This window comes from Anomaloglossus baeobatrachus, chromosome 5 (assembly GCF_048569485.1).
Source record: "Anomaloglossus baeobatrachus isolate aAnoBae1 chromosome 5, aAnoBae1.hap1, whole genome shotgun sequence".
In the NCBI taxonomy this organism is placed as follows: Eukaryota; Metazoa; Chordata; class Amphibia; order Anura; family Aromobatidae; genus Anomaloglossus; species Anomaloglossus baeobatrachus.
The window spans coordinates 226,511,235-226,538,557 of NC_134357.1; the positions used below are offsets into that span (position 1 = coordinate 226,511,235).

Below are 27,323 nucleotides of genomic sequence, written 5' to 3' on the forward strand. Positions count from 1 at the left end.
AATGTGCCGTCCTTCACATACACACACAAAAAAAAAAACACCATTCTCACCTGTCCCACATTCTCTCAGCTGCCTCATCTCTGCTTCTTGCTGTCTGCAGGTCCGTGCCCCTGGTGACTATCGCTGCAGCTGCATGGGAATGTTTTGCCGGCGCTGCACGCGCAGAGTCAAGCTCTCTGTGCACAACGTTTCTAATGCAGCCGTAGCTGTCCACCAATCAGAGGTAAGCAGCTGAGCTGAGGTCAGGCAGTTTCCATTGGAGGAATAGTTGTGCACAGAGCGCTGGACTCTGAGAGCGCAGCGCCGGCAAAACATTCATCTGACAAAAAGCGTGGTCAGTGGCTGCGGCCCCTGCACTGGCCGCGATAGTCAACGGGGCACGGGCCCTGGCGCCACACGAAGTAGCATGAGGGGCTGCATGTTTGAGACCTCTGCTGTAGAGTATTGAGGTGGCCTGTGAGGTCTTTATTTGGTATCAATACAAGTAGTTTCTATTTAGTAGTTCTTGATCATTCCAAGGACTCTATACATGCACTTTATACATTATACGTATATCCCTACTGTGTAACATATTCCCCCTTGGGTGGGGAGACCTGCAATGCAGTCCTGCACTAAAGTTGAGGTTTACTGTAACTATGAGGGTCCATCTCAACTGGGGGATGCTGCATCATAGAGAGGAGCTTTCTGGAGAGGAGGGGAATTTATTAGGGAATGGAATTTTGACTTCTTTTTCTCTGCTCTGAAGAACAAGAGGAAAGATTTTCCTCCCACCTACCCTGTTGAAATCATTTCTACAATTGTTTATTTCAACCTTACTTGTATGGTGATGCATGTCTTATTGTACTTGTAATTCCGGTCATGTTTTTGATCCACGTGCAATTGAACTCTGTTTTATAAAAAGTTAAAATTGAGTAAAAGCTCCTAAGCCCAAAGGAAGGGCAATCCTTCAGTTCCCTACAGGGTTTTTACCTCTCCTGGGCCCTGTAAGAACTGTCACAGTTTGGTGGATTAGGAGTCAGGTGGAAGTTGGAGGCAAGTTACAGTAGACTACTTATATCTGTATAGGATGTAAAATCCCATGGTGGTGAACAGGCTTTGGTATGGGGGTCATCCTGAATGATGTGGTACATTAATGCCTTTATGCCTGTCTAGCCTGGTGCATTATGAGAGACAGCTGAGATATCAGTGTTCAATAATTTCTGTGGCCGAGCACTTCACCTAAAGCCTACTATGGTGGTTATAATCCTGTGATGTAAATTAAGTTTTTGACGTTTTTGGCATCCAAACGTGTGTTCTGTGTATTGGGGTAGAAGTTACTGTAGTTATGGTTGTTTAATAACAATAAGGCTATGTGCGCACGTTGCGTACAAGCCCTGCAGAAATTTCTGCAGCGATCTGAAGAGCACATGTGCGCTTTAGATCGCTGCAGAAATGTCCGTAGTGAGCGCCGATTCCATGCGCTCTGCCTGCAGCTCCTGCCATAGACAGAGCAGGAGCTGCCGGCAAAGCGCAGGAAAGAAGTGACATGTCACTTCTTTTTGCGCAGCGCTTCGGCAGTAGCCGAAGCGCTGCGCTCTGAGACGCCACGTGCGCACGGCCCCTGCACAGTCTCCATAGACTGTGCAGGGGACGCAGGACGCATGCAGTTACGCTGCGCTACAAAGCGCAGCATAACTGCATGTTTTTACGCGACGTGCGCACATAGCCTTAGGGTCTATCCCAGGGGTCTCAAACTCAGCTGGGTGTATGGGCCGCATATAGAAAAAAAAAAAAATGAGGGGTGCCGCATTATTTGCAGGACAAAGTGAACATTTTTAATGAATCCATGTTTTTTTTTTTTCTATACATCTTGGATCACTTTTGTAAACATTTTTCGCTTGTTTATTATAACAAACGTGTACTTTTTTTGTTAAGTTTATATACAGAAAAGCATTTTTAATGTAAATAAAAAAAGTCATGCTTTAGGATTTTTTTTTTTTTTACATTTTATCACCTTCTTGTAATTGTTTTACAATTAGCAGCATCATATAGTAATCTTAGCCAAAATCTTGTAGTAATGTGCCCATCCGTGTGCCCTGTAGTAAGGTGCTCATCCTTGTGGTATTGTGCCCAGTAGTATAGTGCCCATCCTTGTGCCCTGTAGTATTGTGCCCAGTAATATTGTTCCAATCCTTGTAGTATTGTGCTCATCCTTGTAGTATTGTGCTCTGTAGTATTCTGCCAATTCCCGTAGTATTGTGGCCATCCCTGTAGTATTGTGGCCATCCCTGTAGTATTGTGGCCATCCCTGTAGTATTGTGGCCATCCTTTAGTAATACGCAAACAAAAAAAAAATCTCCTCACCTTTCATGCTTCAGCTGCGTCCAAAACCCTGCTATGTATGGTAAAAGCACAGTGGGCATGGGATTTCTAAAAATCCCATGCCCACTGTGCGTGTACGGCCCACAGTGAAAACGGAACTGCGGTGTGGCTTCCAGAGGCCGCAGCATGTGAATTTATGCTGCGGCGTCTGAAGCGTCCTTCCTAGGCAGAGCACAGCGAGGAGACCGCAGCGGCCCGAACCCCTGATCGCAGGCACGGGCAGCTGCGGTCTCCTAAGGAGCAGACTTGCGGCCCCGCCGATCAGGATGCGCTGTGTCCAGCACGCAGCGGGTCCTGAACTTGAGCACGTACCTTACCTGCTTGTCGCGGCCCGTGACGATCGCGGCTCTGTGCTGAGGGTCGGCGCCGGCAGAAACTTCACTGCATTTGAATCCATTTGCGGTGCAGCGCAGAGGAGCTGTGTCTGGACCAATGGCTGCTGCCTGCCAATCAGATGCAAGGAAGTGACGTCGCTGTATGACGTCACCTCCTTGCATCTGATTGGCAGACAGCAGCAGCAACTGGGATAGAACTGACAGCTCCTTGCGCGGCACCGCAGATGGATTCAAATGCAAGTTCCTGCCGGCGCCGACCCTCAGCATAGAGCCGCGATTGTCACTGGGTCTGCGGGCCGCAACAAACAGCCTCAGGGGCCGCATGCGGCCCGCGGGCCGCGTGTTTGAGACCCCTGGTCTATCCTATTCCATATCCATCCATCAGTCATGACATTCTGCTATGTGTAGGGGACATTATATTGACATAGTACGATGTCAATATAATGTCCCCTATCTGTGGGGTGCGATATGGCTGCTTTCACACATCTGGTTTTTGCCGTGCGGCACAATCCGGCGGATTCCGGATGCTGCCGGATCCGTTTTTTTTTTTTTTTTTGTCATACACTTTTATTAGCGGCGGATTGTGCCGCATGGCCTTGCGTTTCATCCGGCGTAAATAGCTTATCCGGCGGCCGGATGGAACGCTGCTTGCAGCGGGGGTTTTTTTGTGTTCGGTGAAAAACCGTATCACGCCGGATCCAGCGGCATGATTTACAATGAAAGCCTGTGGACGACGCATCTGCCGTAATGCGGCCAAAACCAGATCCCGCCACCTGATCAGTTTTTTTTTTTTTAGACTGAGCATGTTCAGTATCACAACGGATCCGTCAAAAAACTGAAGGAGCTGATAGAAAAAACTGATGTAACTGATCCGTTTTTTCACCTGATCCGTAGCATCAATTTTTTTTCTGCTGGATCGTGTCTGATGCCAAAAAACTGATGTGTGAAAGCAGCTTATGCTGGCATACTGAGAAGGGGGTGAGGACAATATAATATCATACTGTGTGGGAGGCATTATAGTGACATGGTACTGTGTGTGTGTGTGTGTGTGTGTGTGTGTGTGTGTGTGTGTGTGTGTGTGTGACGTTGTACTGACATTGTAATGTGTGGGGGACATTTTATTGACATATTATGCGTGAGGTATTATACTTCCATCATACTGTAAGTGGGGGACGTTACACTGACATCGTACTGTGTGTGTGTGGGACTATATACTGACACGCTGCATGTGGGGGACATTATACTGACATCATACTGTGTGGGGACGTTACACTGACATGGTACTGTGTGTGGGGGACGTTACACTGACATCATACTGTGTGTTTTGGGGATGTTATACTGACATGGAACTGTGTCTGTGTGTGACGTTATTCTGACATCGTACTGTGTGTGGGACATTACACGGATTTGGTACTGTGTGTGGCGGACGTTAAACTGACATCATACTGTGTGTTTTATGGACGTTACACTGACATGGTAGTGTGTGTGTGTGGATGTTACACTGACATCGTTCTCTGTGTGGGGGGGGACGTTACACTGACATCGTACTGTGTGTGGGGGGCACGTTACACTGACATTGTACTGTGTGTGTGTGTGTGTGTGTGTGTATGTGGGGGATGTTACACTGACCTTGTATTGTGTGTGGGGGATGTTACACTGACATTGTATTGTGTGTGTCTGTGTGGTACGTTATACTGACATCATACTGTGTGTATGAGACATTATAGTGACGCTGTGTGTGTGGGACGTTACACTGACATGGTACTGTGTGTTTTGGGGGACTATATACTGACATGTTACTGTGTGTGGGACATTATACTGACATGGTACTGGGTGACAATCTACTGACATCGTACTGTGTGTCTGGGGAACTTTACACTGACATTGTATTGTGTATGTGTGTGGGACATTACACGGACATCGTACTGTGTCTCTGGGTGACATTACACTGACATCGTACTGTGTGTGTGTGTGGTGGGGGGGGGGGGAGTTACACTGACATCATACTGTGTGTGTATGTGGGACGTTATTCTGACGTGTGTGTCGGACGTTACACTAACATTGTACTGTGTGTGTGTGTGTGTGTGTGACGTTACTTTGACATCGTACAGTGTGGGACATTACACTGACATCGTTTTGTTTGGGGGGGGACGTTACACTGACATTGTTCTGTGTGTTTTGGGGACTATATACTGACATGTTACTGTGTGGGGGACGTTATACTGGCATCGTACTGTGTGTGTGTTGGGGACATTATACTGACATCGTACTGTTTGTCTGGGGGACATTACACTGACATCGTTCTGTGTGTGGGGGGGAACGTTACTTTGACATCGTACTGTGTCTGTAGTGGTTGTTACACTGACATTGTACTGCGAGGAACGCTACACTGACATCGTGTGTGGGGGGGACGTTATATTGACAAGGTAGTGTGTGTGTGACGTTACACTGACATCCTACTGTGTGTGTGGGGGATGTTATACTGACATCGTACTGTGTATGTGTTTGGGGGACATTACACTTGCATTGTACTGTGTGTGTCTGGGGGACGTTACATTGACATCGTACTGTGTGTGGGGGACGTTGTACTGACATGGCCTGTGTGTGTGTCTGGGTGACATTACACTGACATCGTACTGTATGTGTGGGGGGGACGTTACACTGACATCCTACTGTGTGTAAGGTACGTTATACTGACATCGTACGGTGTGTATGAGACACTATAGTGACGCTGTGTGTGGGGGACGTTACACTGACATTGTAGTGTGTGTTTTGGGGGACTATATACTGACATGTTACTGTGTGGGTTATGTTCTACTGACATCGTACTGTGTGTGTGTGGGCGACGTTATACTGACCTCGTACTTTGTGTCTGGGGGACGTTACACTGACCTCGTACTGTGTGTGTCTGGGGGATGTTGTACTGACATGGTGTGTGTGTGTGTGTGACACGTTACTTTGACATCGTACTGTGGGGGACATTACACTGACATCGTTCTGTGTGTGTGTGACGTTATACTGACATTGTTCTGTGTGTTTTGGAGACTATATACTGACATGGTACTGTGTCTGGGGGACGTTACACTAACGTGTGTGTGTGTGTGTGTGTGTGTGTGTGTGTGTGGGACGTTACATTGACATCGTTCTGTGTGTGTGTGGGACGTTACATTGACATCGTACTGTGTGTGTGTGTGGGACGTTACATTGACATCGTTCTGTGTGTGTGGGACGTTACATTGACATCGTACTGTGTGTGTGTGTGGGACGTTATATTGACATCCTACTGTGTGTGTGTGTGGGGGACGGTATACTGACAATGTACTGTCTCTGGAGGACGTTAAATTGACATCGTATTGTGTGTGTGGGGGACATTACACTGACATCGTTGTGTGTGTGACGTTACACTGACATGGTACTGTATGTGGCGGATCTTACACTGACATCATACTGTGTTTTGGGGACGTCATACTGACATCGTACTGTGTGTATGAGGCATTATACTGATGCTGTGTGTGTGGGACGTTACACACACACACACACACACACACTCTCTACAATGTCAGTGTAATGTCCCATTTCCCCCCCCCCCACACACACACACACACAGTACGATGTCAGTATAACGTCCCCCACACACAGTACGATGTCAGTATAACGTCCCTCACACATTAACATGTCAGTATATGGTCCCCAAAACACACAGAACAATGTCAGCATAACGTACCCCCCCATACAGTACGATGTCAGTGTAATGTCACACACACAGACACACACACAGTAGGATGTCAGTGTAACGTCCCCCCCCCACACATACAGTACGATGTCAGTGTAATGTCACACACACAGACACACACACAGTAGGATGTCAGTGTAACGTTCCCCCCCCACACATACAGTACGATGTCAATGTAACGTCCATGTGTGGGGGGGACGTTACACTGACATCCTACTGTGTGTGTGTCTGTGTGTGTGACGTTACACTGACATCGTACGGTGTGTATGAGACACTTTAGTGACGCTGTGTGTGGGACGTTACGCTGACATTGTAGTGTGTGTTTTGGGGACTATATACTGACATGTTACTTTGTGCGTGATGTTCTACTGACATCGTACTGTGTGTGTGTGTGTGTGTGTGTGTGTGTGTGTGCGCGACGTTATACTGACCTCGTACTTGTGTCTGCGGGACGTTACACTGACATCGTACTGTGTGTGTGTATATGTTTGGGACGTTACTTTGACATCGTACTGTGTAGGACATTACACTGACATCGTTCTGTGTGTGTGTGGGGGGGGGGGGGGGGGCGTTACACTGACATCGTACTGTGTAAGGGGGGGGACGTTATACTGACATTGTACTGTGTATGAGACATTATACTGACGCTGTTGTGTGTGACGTTATACTGACATTGTTCCTTGTGTTTTGGAGACTATATACTGACCTGTTACTGTGTGTGGGACGTTATACTGACATCGTACTGTGTGTCTGGGGGACGTTACACTGACGTGTGTGTGTGTGTGTGGGGGACGTTACATTGACATCGTACTGTGTGTGTGTGGGACGTTATATTTACATCAAACTGTGTGTGTGTGTGTGGGGGGGGGGGGGGATTTTGTACTGATGTGGTACGGTGTGTGGGGGACGTTTATACTGACATGATACTGTGTGTGGGGGATGTTGCACTGACATCATACTGTGAGTTTTGGACTATATACTGACATGTCACTGTGTGTGGGACTTCATACTGACATCCTACTGTGTGTGTGTGGGGGACGGTATACTGACATTGTACTGTGTGTGTGTGGGGGACGTTAAATTGACCGTACTGTGTGTGTCTGGGGGACATTACACTGACATCGTTTGTGTGTGTGTGTGTGTGTGTGTGTGTGTGTGTGTGGGACGTTACACTGACATGGTACTGTATGTGGCGGATCTTACACTGACATCATACTGTGTGTTTTGGGGACGTTATACTGACATCGTACTGTGTGTGTGGGGGGGGATGCTACACTGACATCGTACTGTGTGTATGAGTGAGACATTATACTGACGCTGTGTGTGGGGGACGTTACACACACACACACTACAATGTCAGTGTAATGTCCCGTTTCCCCCCCCCCCCCCACAGTACGATGTCAATATAAAGTCCCAAACACACAGTACGATGTCAGTATAACGTCCCTCACACATTAACATGTCAGTATATGGTCCCCAAAAGTCACAGTATGTCAGTGCAACATTCCCCATACACAGTACCATGTCAGTATAAACGTCCTCCCCACACAGTACCATGTCAGTACATCCCCCCTCCCCACACACAGTACGATGTCGATGTAATGACACACACACACACACACACACACACACACTACAATGTCAGTGTGTGTGTGTGGGACGTTACATCGACATCGTACTGTGTGTGTGGGTGATGTACTGACATTGTACTGTGTATTGGGAATGTTGCACTGACATTATACTGTGACTTTTGGGGACTATATACTGACATGTTAATGTGTGAGGGACGTTATACTGACATCGTACTGTATGTGGGGGACGTTATACTGACATCGTTCTGTGTGTGTTTGGGACTTTATATTGACATCGTACTGTGTGTGTGTGTCTGGGGAACATTACACTGACATCGTACTGTGTGTGTGTGTGTGTGTGTGTGTGTGTGTGTGTCTGTGAGACGTTATACTGACATCATACTGTGTGTGTGGGGGATGTACTGACATGATACTGTGTGTGGGGGTTGTTGCACTGACATCATACTGTGAGTTTTGGGGACTATATACTGACATGTTACTGTGTGGGGGACGTTATACTGACATCCTGCTGTATGTGGGGGGGGACATTATACTTACATCGTACTGTGTGTCTGGGGGACATTACACTGACATCGCACTGTGTGAGTGTGGGACGTTATACTGACATTGTTCCGTGTGTGTGAGGAACATTACACTGACATGGTACTGTGTGTGGCGGACGTTACACTGACATCATACTGTGTGTTTTGGGGACATTATACTGACATGGTACTGTGTGTGTGGGACATTACACTGACATCGTACTGTGTGTTTGGGGGATGTTATATTGACATCGTACTGTGTGTATGGGGGGTACGTTTTACTGACATCGTGCTGTGTGTGTCTGGGGGACGTTACATTGACGTCGTTGTGACGACATGGACTCTCATGGGTTAAAGTTTCTTAAAATCCAGCCAGACAGAATGATATTGTCTATAGATGGGGGAGAAGTCCCTCATTGTTTTTACAAGACTCTTGTTGACTCAATGTAATTGTGTTGGCCATTGAAAGCCAGACGTATTGTTCTCCACACTTTTCCAGTAACCATTGTATTGTAGTTGTGTATTGATAATGTAATTACCTTTAGTAGCCATTGTCTAGTCGGTGACTCCCAGTTTACATGTACACCCTCAGTCTTTCTATGCACATCATTTAAATGGACATTGTCCATGCAGCTTGAAATTCCTCCAATGGGAGAAGCAATCTTGTCCAACCAATCGATGAGGACGCAGTGTATCCAAGTGGAAGGTTGTGGCTATAAAAAGGACTTCTTTAAGCCACCAGGGGTTGTTGATGGATGCTGATGGATCCAGTCTAAGCTCTTTGGAGCTGACTAGAGGATCAGGATATCTTATGGCTTCAATCTAGGGACTCCGGACCCGGTTGGAGACCATATCCACAGCCTAGGGATTTCGACTCCGGCTGCCAGGATTTTATCATCAAACCAGGACTACCTAAGGAGGACACGCAGGTTGGGACAGTTCAGTCACCTGTTACAGACTTTGCAGACCTCAGACAGCTTGGCACCTGTGAGGCATGGACATTCTAAATCCCTGGTGAGCCAGCGGAAGGGTGAGACTCTGTTGCCTGTTACATTTGTGTGTTTTGCTGATTATGTGTTATGTGCTGTTAATTGTTTGGGGATCCAATAAAGTCTAATTATTGTGGTTCCCTCACCCTGTGTTGTCTGAGTAGTGTTACGCCCACGGTTAAGGAGGCCGGCGTTCAGTTGGGATGAGCCCTGAGCCACGCTGTTTTTCTAAAGGCGGCGGGTTTTAGTGGACGAGAGCGCCCACTGAGCCCCGTGTCCCCACAGTCGTACTGTGTGCGTCTGGGGGATGTTGTACTGACATGGACTGTGTGTGTGTGTCTGGGTGACATTACACTGAGATCGTACTGTGTGTGTGGGACGTTACATTGACATCGTACTGTGTGTGTGGGACGTTACATTGACATCGTACTGTGTGTGTGGGGGATGTACTGACATGTTACTGTGTGGGGGACGTTATACTGACATCGTACTGTGTGTGTGGGGACATTACACTGACATCCTACTGTATGTGGGGGGGACATTATACTTACATCGTACTGTGTGTGTGACGTTATACTGACATCGTACTGTGTGTCTGGGGGACATTACACTGACATCATAGTGTGTGTGTGACGTTACACTGACATCGTATTTGTGTGTGTCTGGGTGACATACACTGACATCGTAGTGTGTGTGACGTTGCACTGACATGGTACTGTACGTGGCGGATGTTACACTGACATCATACTGTGTGTTTTGGGGATGTTACACTGACATCGTACTGTGTATGAGACATTATACTAACGCTGTGTGTGGGGGACGTTACATCGACATCGTACTGTGTGTGGGGGATGTACTGACATGGTACTGTGTGGGGGGGACGTTTATACTGACGTGGTACTGTGTATGGGGAATGTTGCACTGACATCATACTGTGACTTTTGGGAACTATATACTGACATGTTAATGTGTTTGGGACTTTATATTGACATCGTACTGTGTGGGGGGGGGGGGGGGACATTACACTGACATTGTACTGTGTGTGTCTTTGGGGGGGGGACGTTATACTGACATTGTACTGTGCGTGTCTGGGGAACATTACACTGACATCGTATTTGTGTGTGTGTGACTTTACACTGACATCATACTGTGTGTGTCTGGGGGATATTACACTGGTGTGTGTGTGTGGGACGTTACATTGACATCGTACGGTGTGTGTGGGGGATGTACTGACATGGTACTGTGTGTGGGGGACGTTTATACTGACATGTTACTGTGTGTGTGTTTGGGACTTTATATTGACATCGAACTGTGTGTCTGGGGGACATTACACTGACATCGCACTGTGTGAGTGTGGGACGTTATACTGACATTGTTCCGTGTGTGTGAGGAACATTACACTGACATGGTACTGTGTGTGGCGGACGTTACACTGACATCATACTGTGTGTTTTGGGGACGTTATACTGACATTGTACTGTGTGTGTGTGGGGGGGGGGCATTACACTGATATTGTACTGTGTGTGTCTGGAGGACATTACACTGACCTCATACTGTGTGTATGAGACATAGTGACGCTGTGTGTGGGACGTTACACTGACATTGTACTGTGTGTTTTGGGGACTATATACTGATATGGTACTGTGTGTGGGCGCGACGTTCTACTGACATCGTACTTTGTGTGTGTGTGGGGGGGGGGGACGTTATACTGACATTGTACTGTGCGTGTGTGTCTGTGGGACATTACACTGACATCGTACTGTGTGTCTGTGAGACGTTATACTGACATCGTAGTGTGTGTGTGTGTGTGTGTGTGTGACGTTACATCGACATGGTACTGTGTGTGTGGGGGGGGATGTACTGACATGGTACTGTGTGGGGGGGCGTTTATACTGACATTGTACTGTGTATTGGGAATGTTGCACTGACATTATACTGTGACTTTTGGGGACTATATACTGACATGTTAATGTGTGAGGGACATTATACTGACATCGTACTGTGTGTGTGAGGGACGTTATACTGACATCATACTGTGTGTGTTTGGGACTTTATATTGACATTGTACTGTGTGTGGGGGGGACATTACACTGACATTGTACTGTGTGTGTGTGTACATTACACTGACATCGTACTGTGTGCGTCTGTGGGACTTTACACTGACATTGCACTGTGTGTGTGTGTGTGTGTGTGTGTGTGTGACACGTTACTTTGACATCGTACTGTGTCTGTAGTGGTCGTTACACTGACCTTGTACTGCTGGGAATGCTACACTGACATCGTACTGTGTGTGAGACATTATAGTGACTGTGTGTGTGTGGGGGACTTTGTACTGACATGGTACTGTGTGTGTGGGTGACGTTATACTGACATCGTACGTTGTGTCTGGGGAACTTTACACTGACATCGTATTGTGTGTGTGTGTGTGTGTGTGTGTGTGTGTGACATTACACTGACATCGTACTCTGTGTCTGGGGGACGTTACACTAACATTGGGTGGGTGGGGCATTACACTCACATCTTAGTGTGTGTGTGTGTGTGTGTGTGTGTGTGTGTGTGTGTGTGTGTGACGTTACATGGACATCGTACTGTGTGTCTGGGGGGCATTACACTGACCTCATACTATGTGAGTGTGTGCAACTTTATACTGTCATCGTACTGTGTGTCTAGGTCACATTACACGGACATTGTACTGTGTCTGTGGGACGTTACACTGACATCGTACGGTGTCTGGGGGACGTTACATTGACTGCGTACTGTGTGTGTGACATTACACTGACATCATACTGGGTGAGTGTGGGACGTTATTCTGACATCGTATTGTGTGTGTATGTGGGTGACTTTATACTGACATCGTACTGTGTGTCTGGGGAACATTACACTGACCTCGTACTGTGTGTGTGTGTCCGGGTCACATTACACTGACAGCATACTGTGAGAGTGTGGGACTTTATTCTGATATTGTACTGTGTGTGCCTGGGGGACATTACACTGACATGGTACGGTGTGTGTGGGGGGACATGACTGATGGACTAGTGAATTGCGCTCCTGGTAACCTAATAAATAAGACACCACACACTGCGTGACATGGATTAAAATTTTGGCCACAGCAGCCCTTTATTTTTAATAAGAAAAAACATCAACAAGAAAAAACAAGATTATCGGCCCAGAGATGTGGTTGTTATAAATCCCAGCCCCATATCCCCCTCCGCCGTGTACACCTAGCTCAAGGGGGAATCTGGGTATACCCCTTGATCATTTTCCTTGTGTCCGCTGAGCTCCTCCCCAGGGACCCATCTATTCCACTGTCCACTGAGCTCCTCCCCAGGGACCCATATTCCACTGTCCGCTGAGCTCTGGCCCAGGGACCCCATTAAAAACATAATTCTCCAACCAACAAAGAGGGGGTTTAAACAACCACATCCCGCCGCCGCCAAATGCTGCTGTAACATACAATATTAAAATGTTAATACAATATTAATATGTTGATATGACATTGTCAATTTGGATACATTACTGATAACAATTGATACAATACGATACAATATTAATAATGTTGATAAAATACCGATGATGTTGAATACCAATAACATTGTTAGAATATTGACAGTGTTGCAAAGTCCTGATATTGATACATTTCCCTTCATTATAGGGAGGGTGGGTGGGACAACTGCTGGTTCAGTCTTTGAGTCCAGGACAAAGGAATGACACCTTAACATGGGACCTATTTCTTATATGGCCCCTGCCCCCCGTCTCTCCTCCTGCTCGCTCGCCCACCACCACATTCCTTAGGTAAAACCCCCCATCCCTTACTCCTTAACCCTTTCCTGGATCTATCACTGCCTCAGTCATGTACGTTACGGCTATCTGCCTTCACTCTGCTTGACTGATGGACTAGTGAATTGCGCTCCTGGTAACCTAATAAATAAGACACCACACACTGCGTGACATGGATTAAAATTTTGGCCACAGCAGCCCTTTATTTTTAATAAGAAAAAACATCAACAAGAAAAAACAAGATTATCGGCCCAGAGATGTGGTTGTTATAAATCCCAGCCCCATATCCCCCTCCGCCGTGTACACCTAGCTCAAGGGGGAATCTGGGTATACCCCTTGATCATTTTCCTTGTGTCCGCTGAGCTCCTCCCCAGGGACCCATCTATTCCACTGTCCACTGAGCTCCTCCCCAGGGACCCATATTCCACTGTCCGCTGAGCTCTGGCCCAGGGACCCCATTAAAAACATAATTCTCCAACCAACAAAGAGGGGGTTTAAACAACCACATCCCGCCAAGACTCGCTCTTGTGACACCTTACAAGAGTGAGTTCCTCCACAACTTAATGGCTCGTTCTACTCCTTCTTGTATTCCCAACATCCATATATCAATGCCAATGTCATTAAGATGTACCTTATCATCTCTCCAAAAATGTTCCTTTGTATTTTCCAGCATCTGGTGACGTATGGCCACCCCTCCGTTTTCCAACACAAATTTTGTTATTTTTTTATTAACCTTTATCCTTGTATTATTGATGCGAGCCACTGATCGCGCTGTTCTCCACATTTGTCTAGCTACTATATCCGACCAGACCACCACTGTTTCTGGGTAAGACCTCCATAAATTCAACATATCAAGCTTTATGTTCCTAACTAAATGTCTTGATGTTCTTATTGCTAAATCATTACCACCTAAATGGATAAGTAAGACGTCCGGGGGGCGGTAGAACTCCACATGATACTGGATTTCTTTTAACAGCTGATGCCACTGCATTCCCCTCTTTCCTATCCATGTCACCCGTGCCAAGGAACTGGGCAACCCCAACTGTTTGCCATTAGGCCTGACTGCTGCACGTAAGGCCCCCCAAAAAACAAATGAATGTCCCATGATCCAAACCAGGCATTGCTGCTCAGCTAAAACAAAAAACACAATTATCACACAATTGTCTAAATGAAGACACAACTACTATAAGATTACCAAAATGTACACATATATATATATATACATGTACGCCATTTATAATAAATGTAATCGAATGTAGCTCTTAAATCTGCTCGATTCCCATCTCCCGATTTTTTTTAACTATGTCAGGCTCTAAGCCCCATCTAGCAGCTTCTGTGGCTGCTCCTATCCTAAATGAGTGTGAAGTGAATGCATTTGGAGACTCTCCCAATATTGTCAGGCATTTTTTAAGAACTGCTGTGAATTGAAATTGTGACAATGACTTACAATCCTCATGAATTAGTAATGAACCTTGGATATTTGGCCTTCTTGAGACATAGTTTCTAAAACAGATGACCGGGCAGGCCCTGGAACCGCTTAAAGGAAACAATGTGATCCATTTTCCTCTACCCTGTTGATCAGTTTTTGACTTTGCCAGAAAACATTCCAATCTGTCTGTGTACTGATGCACGTCCTCGTCTTGTAGACCCCCACTTCTGGTGGAGCTACTCGCCACCAACTCGCTGATTCTAAAAGCGCCAAAAAAGGCCAGTGTGAATGCACAACTAAAGAGAAACACTTCAAAGGGACTGCTACAGACTCGGCCTAGTACACTCAGTATCTGCTGCAATAACTGGAAAGAAATCGGACGCCGTTTATCTCTGGTCTTCTTACAACTTTTCCTGTAACCCTTTAGGGCCTGCTTAACTAAAAAATGCTTTGTGTAATCAGTGAAGTCGAGCAACTTAAACCAAAAAGCTAATCCAGACATTTTACTATCAATACTGGACAATGAAGTACTGTCCACAAAGGCCCTGCTAATGTAAAATAACAACAAAGAAACATTGTCATGTAACCTGGCATCATGTGCCACTAGAGCACACAAGTCTTCCCATTCCCTCCATGCTGACTGGTACCTCTGCCATGTGCTTACACCCACAGACCGTTCTATCAGAGCGTATGCGGTGTCACTGGCAGTGACCACAGAAAATCCGGACACTTCTTGCCTTGTACCTCTGCCATCGGGGCTAACGAACGGAATCTGTCCCACTGAAAACGAGACAGAGCATCAGCCACAGAATTGCAAACACCGGGGACATGGACAGCTGTAATCTGACAATGTGACTTTAAGCAGCGCAGCACTAGATGACGCAGCAACGTAACAACAGGCAGGGAAGACGCTGATTGTTTGTTGATGACTTCTACAACTCCCAAGTTATCACAATGAAATCTCACTTTTCGGTTTTGGAAAATATTGTACCAAATTTCACAAGCAACCACTATGGGGAACAATTCAAGGAGTACTAAGTTTCGTGTTAACCCATTGTTTCTCCAACTCTCTGGCCACCTATCTGCACACCACTGTCCAGAACAATATGCACCAAAACCAGTTGACCCCGCTGCATCAGTGTGGATGTCTAGATCAAAATTTGAAACCGGTGGTCTGATCCACAATGACCTCCCATTAAACTCTATTAAGAACTGTTCCCATACCGCCAGATCGTCCTTTAATGTTCTAGCCAGCCGCACAAAGTGATGTGGAAAGGTTATGCCTGAGGTAGCTGCAGCTAGGCGCCTACAAAAAACTCTACCCATTGGAATAATGCGACACGCAAAGTTCATTTTTCCTAACAGCGATTGTAGATCCTTTAATCTGATCTTACGGTGAGATCTAGCTTCTCTGACTGCCTCCAGCAGATCACTGACCTTGTCATCCGGTAATCTGCACTCCATTGCTTCACTGTCAATCAAAATTCCTAAAAACTTGATAAGTGTAGACGGGCCTTCTGTTTTATCTGATGCTAACGGTACTCCAAAACACTTAAAAACCGACTGAATCGCTGCCAATAATGAAGCACAAACAAATGACTTTGGTGGACCAATACATAGGAAATCATCTAGATAATGCAGGACAGAACGCACGCCGGCTTCCTTCTTTACTACCCACTCCAAAAATGTGCTAAATGATTCAAACAAGGAGCATGAGATGGAGCAGCCCATCGGTGAACACCAGTCTACATAAAACATTCCCTGCCACTGACAACCCAAGAGATGGAAGCTTTCTGGATGGACTGGTAAGAGTCTAAAGGCAGCTTCAATGTCTGTTTTTGCCATTAAAGCTCCTCTGCCGTACTTCTGAACCCATGCAATCGCTGTATCAAATGAAGTATACGAGACTGTGCAAAGTTCCTGATCGATTCCATCATTAACTGAGCTTCCATGAGGGAAGGACAGATGATGGATCAGCCTAAACTTATTGGGTTCCTTCTTTGGGACCACCCCCAATGGAGAGACCCTTAAGTTTTCTATTGGCATTTTGGGGAATGGGCCTGCCATGCGGCCCAGGTCAATTTCTTTGTTTAGTTTTGTGGAGACAATGTGAGAATATGTATAAGCTGAAGCAAGGTTACGAGAACAGGTTAATGGGCCTGAAGTAGATGGGATCTTAAAACCTTCTGAGAAACCCTCCCCCAGCAATTGTGCTGCTTTTCTATCTGGGTACCTGCTTAGATAGCCCACCATCTCCCCGAGTCTAATTGGGGTTTCCCCCTTTTTGGTTAATCTCTGCTGTTGGGGTTTTATTTCGTGTAAAGCATTTTGATAGGCTATGGTTTCCACTACAGAAGCTGCATTCATGTCTGTACCTGCATGTGTTTCCGAATCTGCACTGGCTATCATTGAACTGCCAGCAGCAACCTTTTCTGTTTGCTGCCGACAATCCGATTGCTGATGATCTGCCGACATAGCCCTGAAAGGGCTGATTAACCCCACGTGGCGCTGTCATAAGACGCATCCATAAACTAATATCTTTGTGATCCCAACGAATCCCTTGGCGACCAGCCTTTCGTTGGCGAAACTGCTCATCATAGCGCAGCCATGCTAAACCTCCATACACACGGTGCGCCTCCCAGATAGAATTCATGTAACAAAATAAGGCAGAGCAATGTTCAGGAGTTTTTTTGGCCTATTACACTTGCTAATATGGCAAAGGCATGGAACCAATTGCTAAATGTTTGGGGGATGAGACAATACCGTCTTTCTTGTTCCTCTCTTTTCCTCTCATCAAACCTTACTCTATCCAAGTTATATTTTTCTAAGGGCAATAATGAAAATATTTCCACATATTCGTCGGCCCAAATCTTCTCCCTAACCTCCTGTTTCAAATGAATTCCTAGAGGACCCTCAAAACATACATATAATTCTCCTTTTGCTGCATCAGATAATGTAACCCCTTGTGAAATTACTGCGTCCTCCTGTGTCTCTGGATCAGCACACAACTGACTTACCACCTCCGATGTCCGGCGACCATTCCCGCACCATGCAGCAATAGGAGAAGAGGTTATGGGTAAGCTAGACTGACTCAAAGCCTCCTTAACCCCTGACACTAATTGCTGTACTACTGAATTAAGATCCCATCCTACATTGCCGGGAACTGTACCCCCAACTGCGCCCACTGGACTTATTACAGGTGTTGTTACACTAGATATAGGACAAGAAAAAGTGTTCTCACCAATACCTGGCTGCGTCCTAGGTTGACCAGCCGTCCGTGACGTATTAGTTATAGTCTCTACAGCCCCTCCATTATTGAAGTGCTGCGTGCTGCTGCCCTCTAGTGGGGAGTAGTTATCTGTGTCATAGTCATTGTCTGGAATCTCTGCTGAATCTTGTAGCTGTAGATTTATTGCCTGACTCAAATCCTGAGCCGGCCGAAGAAGTCTTTGTCTGGTTAAAGTACTTTTGCGCAGTTGTCTTTTTGGATTCCTACCACTCCTCGTGTAATGAGAACCCGGATCCGGAAATGTTGTGTGTCCTAAGCCCGTCCCCCCGTGTTGGTTTATTTCCTGGGGTGAGGCCGTATGATGTCCTCTAGAATGATGCAAAGTTTGTTGAGGAAGTTCTAAGGATTCATGGTGGGCTGTCGTCACGTCAGTTGTAGCTTGTGTGGCTGCTTCTCTGGCTGGCACATCAGTAGAGCTGGACTTTCTCCTTGCACTTCTTGGTGTCTCTCTGGTTAGATGGTCGGGCTCTTTTCTCTGTCCCTTGTTGTTCTTGTACTGTAGTTTCCTTCCTGGTTTGTAAGCAGGATCAGAGGCCGTGCTACGCTTTGCTCTTTTCCTAGAAGTAACGGAAGGACTTATGATCCTATTGTGAGTCCTATTGGCCATTTCAGAAGTTAGTCTCTCAGGAGGTCTTGATCTTCTTAGAGTTTGATGTTCAGAAAGTTCAGAAGGGACAGATGCTGTATCCCGGGCATTCTTCAGCAATTCGTCTAGCTGGGCCTGAATCCATTCGGGCCTACATGTCAAAGCCGCAGCCTGAACGCTCTTCAGCAAGGCATCCATACTGCTGGTTCAGTCTTTGAGTCCAGGACAAAGGAATGACACCTTAACATGGGACCTATTTCTTATATGGCCCCTGCCCCCCCGTCTCTCCTCCTGCTCGCTCGCCCACCACCACATTCCTTAGGTAAAACCCCCCATCCCTTACTCCTTAACCCTTTCCTGGATCTATCACTGCCTCAGTCATGTACGTTACGGCTATCTGCCTTCACTCTGCTTTACACTGACATCATACTGTGTGTTTTGGGGATGTTATACTGACATGGTACTGTGTGTGTGTCTGGGGGACATTACATTGACATCATACTGTGTGTGTGGGGGACGTTGTACTGACATGGTACTGTGTGTGGGGGACGTTACACTAACATTGTACTGGGTGTTTTGGGGACTATTTACTGACATATTACTGTGTGTGGATGACGTTATACTGACATGGTACTGTGGGGGATGTACTGACATGGTACTGTGTGGCAGACATTTTATTGACATACTATGCGTGAAGGACGTTATTCTGACATCATACAGTGTGTGTGTGTGTGTGTGTGTGTGATGTTACACTGTGGGACATTACACTGACATTGTTCTGTGTGTGGGGGGGGGGGGGACATTATACTGACATCGTAGTGTGTGTGTATGAGACATTATACTGACGCTCTGTGTGGGGGACGTTATACTGACATGGTACTGTGTGTCTGGGGAACTTTACGCTGACATCATACTGTGTGTGACATTACACTGACATCGTACTGTGTGTGCCTTGGGACATTACACTGCCATCATACTGTGTGTGTCTGGAGGACGTTGCACTGACATTGGGTGGGTGGTACGTTACATGGACATCGTACTGTGGGTGTGTGTGACACTGTACTGACATGGTACTGTTTGGCGGAAATTTTGACATACTATGCGTGAGGGACATTATACTGACATCGTAATGGGTGTGTGGGTGGGGACATTACACTGACATCGTACTGTGTGTGTGTGTGTGTGTGTGTGTGTGTGTTTGGGACGTTACACTGACATCATACTGTGTGTTTTGGGGACGTTATATTGACATGGTACACTGTGTGTGTGGGGGACGTTATACTGAAATCATACTGTGTGTGGGGGACGTTATACTGACATCATACTGTGTGTGGGGGACGTTGTACTGACATCATACTGTGTGTGGGGGACGTTATGCTGACCTCATACTGTATGGGTTACATTATTCTGTGTAAGGATCATGCTGGTGTGGTGCATCATACTGTTTTCTGATACATCAATGTGTGGGGCCAATAAACCAAGGATGGCTTACTATGGGGTCATTATGCTAGCATAAGGTTTTCATGAAAATGTACCCTGTGAATATATATATTTATTTATTTTTATTTTTTTTTATGTGATGGAAAAAGTCAGAGATTTGTATATAACATTTTTGTTTGTCGCAATTTTCTGAGACGTCTAATGTTCCTGTTGTTTTCTATTGATAGATCAATGTTGAATTTTTTTTTGTATTACAACTTGGTGCTTTTATCAATAGCATATTGTGTACATAGATATCTTATATACAGGTATGCTTACCACTGGACAACTTTTAAATTGCTTAATTTACCAACGTAAAATCGAAACACAAATACCTCCCAGGCCAGCGCCTCTTGCAATGTCAACGCTGTGATTTTTGGTGGTCTAGTGACATCACTTTGTCAAATAACCACCAAATCACAATGCATTAATGGTGCTGGTCTGGATGGTATGTCATGTTTTCTGTTGGATCATGGGGCACACTTAAAAAGAATCTTTCAGCAGGTTTTTGCCATGTAATGTGTGGACAGCATGAGGTATGAGTTAAAACAGAATTCAACAATGTGTCACTAATCACGCTGTGTGCTTGTTACTCTTTATTAATGTTTTATTTCTAGCTGAATATCACTGCTGGATTTAGCTGGCGCTTGAGCTTGTGTCTGACCAGGCTATCGCCTGTAATAAGCAGAGCACTGTCAATATACTATGTACATAGAGAGCCTACTGTGTGCAGCGTTGGCTATAGAATGAAGCAGAGCTGAGTAAGCCAAGAACTCAGTGTCACAACTGTGGCAACCAGTAAATGTGATACTTCCTTTGGATTCAGGTTCTCTGTCCCTACTTAATGCTGCTGTGACACTTTGGAATAAAAAAGCACCCATTTTGTTTTCTAAATGGGGTTTTCAAACCGTTTTTATTTTTTTTTTGCTGTTTGTGATTTGAACACAACGGCTCTATTCAAATATCTAAGATACATTATCTACACTCATTGACCTTCGAAATAAAACACTATCTAAAGTTTCCCTTGAGCAAAAAATGAGCATTGCATTCCTTCTCATTAATTTTTCTTTATATATAAATAAGGGATGTACTCTTATAACCCCCCTCCCGTGACAGTAAGTCCACTCTTTGCTAAAGATATGAAATGCGCTATTAAAGCACTAGCTGAAATTAATATCCAATCTGCAGTAATATGCGAATGCTCCTAATAAGGTGCTAATATTTTGTATATTATCTTATTGTAACTCCCAAAAGTGGGACTTTAAAAAAATAAGGTACTTTCTCCTAATAAAAGGGGAATTAGAGCTGCTATTTATAACTGCTGGTGTTTGGGCCACATTCCCTCCCTCAACTACATTCATCTGTTACACAAGGCAGATCCCAGAACATCACTGGTCCCCAGCTATTGCTGTCATGTATTTTTATGGTGAATGTGGCTACTACAATAGCGTCACCAAACTACAGACCTTTGAGCAGACAAAGACTCGAGAACATCCGCGGTAAGTAACCCATTGTGTTACTGCCTATTTATTGTAGCTCTGTCCATAACTCTATGGTCTGGTCACGTGACATGGTGCCTGCACCTTGTGTCAGTGAATGAAATGTTTTATTTTTTTTTTTTGTTCCTAATGTGCTTTGTCTACCTAGGCATATGATTTTGAGTGGTTGTGAGAGTGGCAGAGAAAAGGGAACTCTGAGATACTTGGTTTACTGTGTAATGGTGGCTTTACACACTGCAACATTGCAAACGACATCGCTGTAACATCACCGGTTTTGTGACGTTATAGCGACCTCCCCAGCGACATTGCAGTGTGTGAAACACATCAGCGACCTGGCCCCTGCTGTGAAGTTGCTGATCGCTACAAATCATTCAGGGCCATTCTTTGGTCCTTTGTTTCCCGCTGTGCAGCATGATCGCTAGAAAGTCTGTGTGTAAAGGGGACTTTACAGCGACTTCCCTTTCAAATAGCTGCTTTACAACATCCCCAATGACTAGCTAGGTCGCACTGCAGGTCCGGATCGCTGTTGCGTCGTTGGCCAGGTCTGCCTGTTTGACAGCTCACCAGCGACTCACCAGAGACTTTGTAGCGATCCCGGCCAGGTTGGGATCGCTGGTGGGATCGCTAGAAAGTCTGTGTGTAAAGGGGCCTTTACCCCGCAGTTAAAGGGACTGTATCGCGTTTTTTTATTTTTTTTATTAAAATAAGTGATTCTGAAATGAAGTATTTGTAATTCAAAATGAAATTCGTAGCTTATTTAGTTTTTATGTAATTTTAATTTTACTGTATGCACTGGGGGCCTTGTTGGATTTGCTGTGTGTGTAACGACAGTTCCACACTCCTTTATGGCAGCCCCAGTGCATAGAGAATAGTGGTCGCTATCCGACCCTATGTGTAGCGTTACAGTGGGTGTGTGCTGTGATCTGGACGTGCCCCCTGGGCTGTCCATATCACAGCAATAGGAATATTTCAGCTCCATTTTTGTGGAGATTCAATCCACGCTCTTTGCGCCACTTTACACCTGTCAACCGCCGGGATGTAAGTCTGGGACGCCTCCCCTCCCCCCGTTACTGATCACACAACCCTCCCTCCCTCCCTCCGTTCTCACCAGCCCCCGCCCGTTACCGTCTGTTATTAAATCACGTCCCTCCGCTGTCCCCAGCCCCGTTCTGGCGGCCTCCGGGGGGTGTGTGTGTGTGTGTGTGTGTGTGTCCTCCCTCTGCTCTCATCAGCCCCCTGCCGTTACCGTCTGGTCCCTCCGCTGTCCCCAGCCCTGTTCTGGCGGCCTCCGGTGTGTGTGTCCTCCCTCTGCTCTCATTAGCCCCCTGCCGTTACCGTCTGGTCCCTCCGCTGTCCCCAGCCCCGTTCTGGCGGCCTCCGGTGTGTGTGTCCTCCCTGTGCTCTCATCAGCCCCCTGCCGTTACCGTCTATAATGAAATCCCCTCCCTCCCCCAGCTGTCAACAGCCCCGTCCACGTGTGTGTGTTTGTGTGTGTCAACCCTTCCGCTTGCTACCCTGTGTGATACTGTCTGCATGGTTGTTTATCTAATCCTCCCCTGTGTGACACTGTGTGCTGAGCTGTGTATCTAATCCTCCCCTGTGTGATACTGTGTGCTGAGCTGTGTATCTAATCCTCCCATGTGATGCTGTCTGCTGAGCTGTGTATCTAATCCTCCCCTGTGTGATGCTGTGTATCTAATCCTACCCTGTGTGATACTGTGTGCTGAGCTGTGTATCTAATCCTCTCCTGTCTGCTGAGCCGTGTATCTAATCCTCCCCTGTGTGATACTGTCTGCTGAGCTGTATCTAATCCTGCCATGTGTGATACTGTCTGCTGAGCTGTATCTAATCCTCGTGTGATACTGTCTGCTGAGCTGTATCTAATCCTCATGTGTGATACTGTCTGCACAGCTGTGTATCTAATTTTACCCTTATCACCATACAGTGCCAACTACTGAGCCACCGTACAGTGCCAACTACTGGGCCACCGTACAGTGCCAACTACTGAGCCACCATTGATTTTTTTTTTTTTTTTTATTTTTTTTTTTTAGCAAAACAAAACACCTGTTGACATAAATCGCGGCAACAATGCATGATGTTTTAACACGTTTTTTTTCTCTGTTTTTTTTATGCGGTTTTATCATTGAACAATGTCATTGAAGATGGTTTAAAAAATTAAAAGAAAAAAGGTCTGATGTAATTTCCTTCTTCAATATTCTTCATTCTCCACTAGTGTATGCAGGAGAACAGACAGCTGCAGAACTACAAGGCTCAGCATGTTCCATACAGGACTGTATGCTGGAGGGAGAGGCAGGGGGAGCACAACTACAAGGCTCCGCATATTACATCTAATAGTGTATGCAGGAGAGCAGACAGCAGCTGCAGAATTACAAGGCTCAGCATGATCCATCCAGGACTGTATACAGGATTTTTTATCCACCCAAAAAAATAACGTGGGCTTCGCCATATTTTTGTATGCTAGTCAGGTACAGCAGGCAGGTACGGGCTGCCCCCAACTCCCAGCTGCCTATTTGTACCCGGTTGTGAGCCAAAAAATATAGCCCTTTTTTTTTTTTTTAAATTATTTCATGACTTTCATGAAATAATTAAAATAAAAAAAAGACGTGGGCTTCGCCCAATTTTTGAGTCCAGCCAGGTACAACTAGGCAGCTGTGGATTGGAATCCGCAGTGCAGAGTGCCCATGCTTTCTGGGCACCGCCGCTGCGAATTGCAGTCCGCAGCCACCCCAGAAAATGGCGCTTTCATATAAGAGCCATCTTCTGGCGCTGTATCCAACTCTTCCAGCTGCCCTGGTGACAGTTGGCTAGCTGGGTAATAATGGGGTTAGGGCTAGCTTTATATTATCAGCTCGCCCTAAGCCTGAAATTCATGGTGTGACGACTATATTAGACATGGCCACCATGAATTTCTAGTAAACATAAAAAAAAACAAACACAGAAAAATATTTTTATTAGAAATAAAACACAACACAATTAGTGACTCAATCTTTAATGAAATAAAGAACCCCCCCTCCGCAGTAATCCTGGGTCAAGGGTCCCACGCCGTCCCATCCGGATCCAATATCATCTGATCGGTTTGCTGGAAGGCAAAGCAATCAGATGATGTGTCACGTTCGGCCGGTTTCACACATCCGGCTTTTCGCCGGTTTGCCGGATCCGGCGCTCTCCCATACAGTGACTACAGTACAGTGACAGCGCAACAAGCGCCGGTCACATGCTGTCATGTGACCGGCGCATGTGACCCGGAAGTTACAGCGCTGTCACTGTACTGTATTGTCTGTACGGGAGAGCGCCGGATCCGACAAACCGGCGAAAAGCCGGATGTGTGAAACCGGCCAGTGCCTGAATCACATCACACATCAGCTGATTGTATAAAAGCCGATTATACAATCAGCTGATGAATCTGTGAAGGAAAAAAAAAAAAAACCTACACACGACCCTGCTGACTCCTGTCGACCGCTGCAAGAGCTGCCGGTGATCAGCTGAAGAAGTCTCCGGACGCATCAGCTGATAGCCGGGCGGCAAAAAGACTTTGATCAGCTGATGGGTCAGGTAATCCACCGCCAGGTCCTGCCGCCATCATACGTGCCTGAGAGGACACAGCCGATGCAGCGTTACCGGATGAGGAGCTGGGAGCGGGCATGGCACCGGGAGTCTGCAGACACGTGAGTGTTTTTTTTTTTTTTTGTTTTTTTTTTTTTTTTTTTTTTCTTTCTTTCTATTGTTTACTTTCGTTTTCACTGCTACTTCCATCTCACGCGCGGGAGCAGACCTGCCGCCGCACGGGAGAATGAACGAGCAGTGGCGGTACAGGGAGGATTCCATTACCGCAGTGTGTATTATATATATATCTATCTATCTATCTATCTATCTATCTATCTATCTATCTATCTATCTATCTATCTATCTATCTATCTATCTATCTATATCTATATCAGTCAGTGTATGTATGTATGTATGTATGTATAAATGTATATAATTATATATTTAATGTTTATATGTATATATATGTGTGTGTGGGCTGAGAAGAGTCAGTGGATATAGCGTATGTGTAACAGTCAGTGTATATATGTGGAATAGTACGTGTGTGTGTGTGTGTATATACTTACTAATGGTTGAGTCATCTCCACGTTCCTGTGCACGCTGATCTTCAGGGACCTGCTGCAGTAAGGCTGTTCCTTCTCCAGTGCACCGTACGATGCTGCTCCTGTATGGCTAAAATGTGTTTCCACTTTACTTCCGGGTGGACTGTACAATTCATATACAGTCAGCCAGAAAATGGCGACACATTACTATGAAATACACCTCCTCCCCTTTTGGGTGCAGTGTAACACCCAAAAGGGGAGGAGAATAGGCATGTCATCTAGTGACTGCCCAAATTTGCAGCTATCGTAATTCTACTAAGGATTACTAAAGCTTTTGGATGTGTACACAGGAAGATGCTCCCCCTACTGGCAATTATAAGTATTTTTTAATAAAAAAAATTTTTTTTTACGTATTTAAAAGTTGAATTACATTAAGAAAATAGTTGTTACACAATTCTAATATTGTTTGCTGATTTGGCCTACAAAAAAAAAAAAAATTAGACGATACAGTCCCTTTAAGATAACTCCTGAGGGAATTATTGGCAGCGTTGGAAGGTTTAACAGATTACAAGATTTCTTATTGAAATGGCTGTGTATAAAGCTGTCAGGAACTCCACAGTTCTACAGATGTTCTTGAAGTCTTGGGGTCTGTCCTGTATGTCCAGTCTGTCATGTGACTGATACGGAAGATTCTGTGTGAGTAGTTGTTGAAGTCTTGTGCAAAGGTTGTATGAAGTATTGAATATCTAGTGTGGCGTGTTCCCATGTCTTAAGGTTTGACATAGGCCTGTGTGGTACTGGCAATCTTCTGTTGTTTTCTTTGCAATAGAAGGTTTCAGGGAAATTTCTAAGCTGGAAATCCCTGAAGAGTAGCAAGTAGCTTTGACTTAGTGATGAGTAGTCCGGCTATTTTTACTTATCCGGTTCCCATAGTTCCGCTCACCAAAAAGACCCTGCTCTTTTGAATCATTCATGGCTCCCTATTAAATGTGTTCATCCCAGGTGAACACATATTTAAGATTATAGTAACTCCACCGAAACCCTGCCCACTTACAACTGGCCAATTAAATTGTTGCATGGGCGAGGTTTTAGTCTTCTGAACACCGGACATTTAGGGTACCTTCACACTTTAGCGATGCAGCAGCGATCCCACCAGCGATCTGACCTGGTCAGGATCGCTGCTGCGTCGCTACATGGTCGCTGGTGAGCTGTCAAACAGGCAGATCTCACCAGTGACCAGCCCCCAGCCAGCAGCGACGTGCAAGCGACGCTGCGCTTGCACGGAGCCGGCGTCTGGAAACTGCAGACACTGGTAACTAAGGTAAACATCGGGTATGGTTACCCGATGTTTACCTTAGTTACCAGCGCACACCGCTTAGCTTAGCGTGTGCAGGGAGCAGGAGCCGGCGGCAGCGTGAGAGCTGCGGAGGCTGGTAGCCAAGGTAAATACCGGGTAACCACCTTGGTTACCCGATGTTTACCTTGGTTACAGCTTACCGCAGGCTGTCAGACGCCGGCTCCTGCTCCCTGCACATTCAGGATTGTTGCTCTCTCGCTGTCACACACAGCGATGTGTGCTTATCAGCGGGAGAGCAACAATAAAAAAACTAACCAGGGCTGTGTGTAA

The 27,323-nt window shown here is 45.9% G+C and overlaps 1 long non-coding RNA gene across 2 annotated transcripts in view; it reads left to right on the forward strand.

Moving 5' to 3' along the window:
* The window catches only part of LOC142309882 (uncharacterized), an 80,317-nt gene that overhangs the window by 1,202 nt on the left and 51,792 nt on the right, over positions 1-27,323 (forward strand). The window contains exon 1 of one of the 2 annotated variants that reach the window (XR_012754028.1): positions 21,506-21,590. The exons of the other annotated variant lie outside the window; for it this stretch is intronic. This is a non-coding gene — a long non-coding RNA (uncharacterized LOC142309882). Of the gene's footprint in view, positions 1-21,505; positions 21,591-27,323 lie in introns of those variants that run through there. 2 annotated transcript variants of the gene reach the window in all.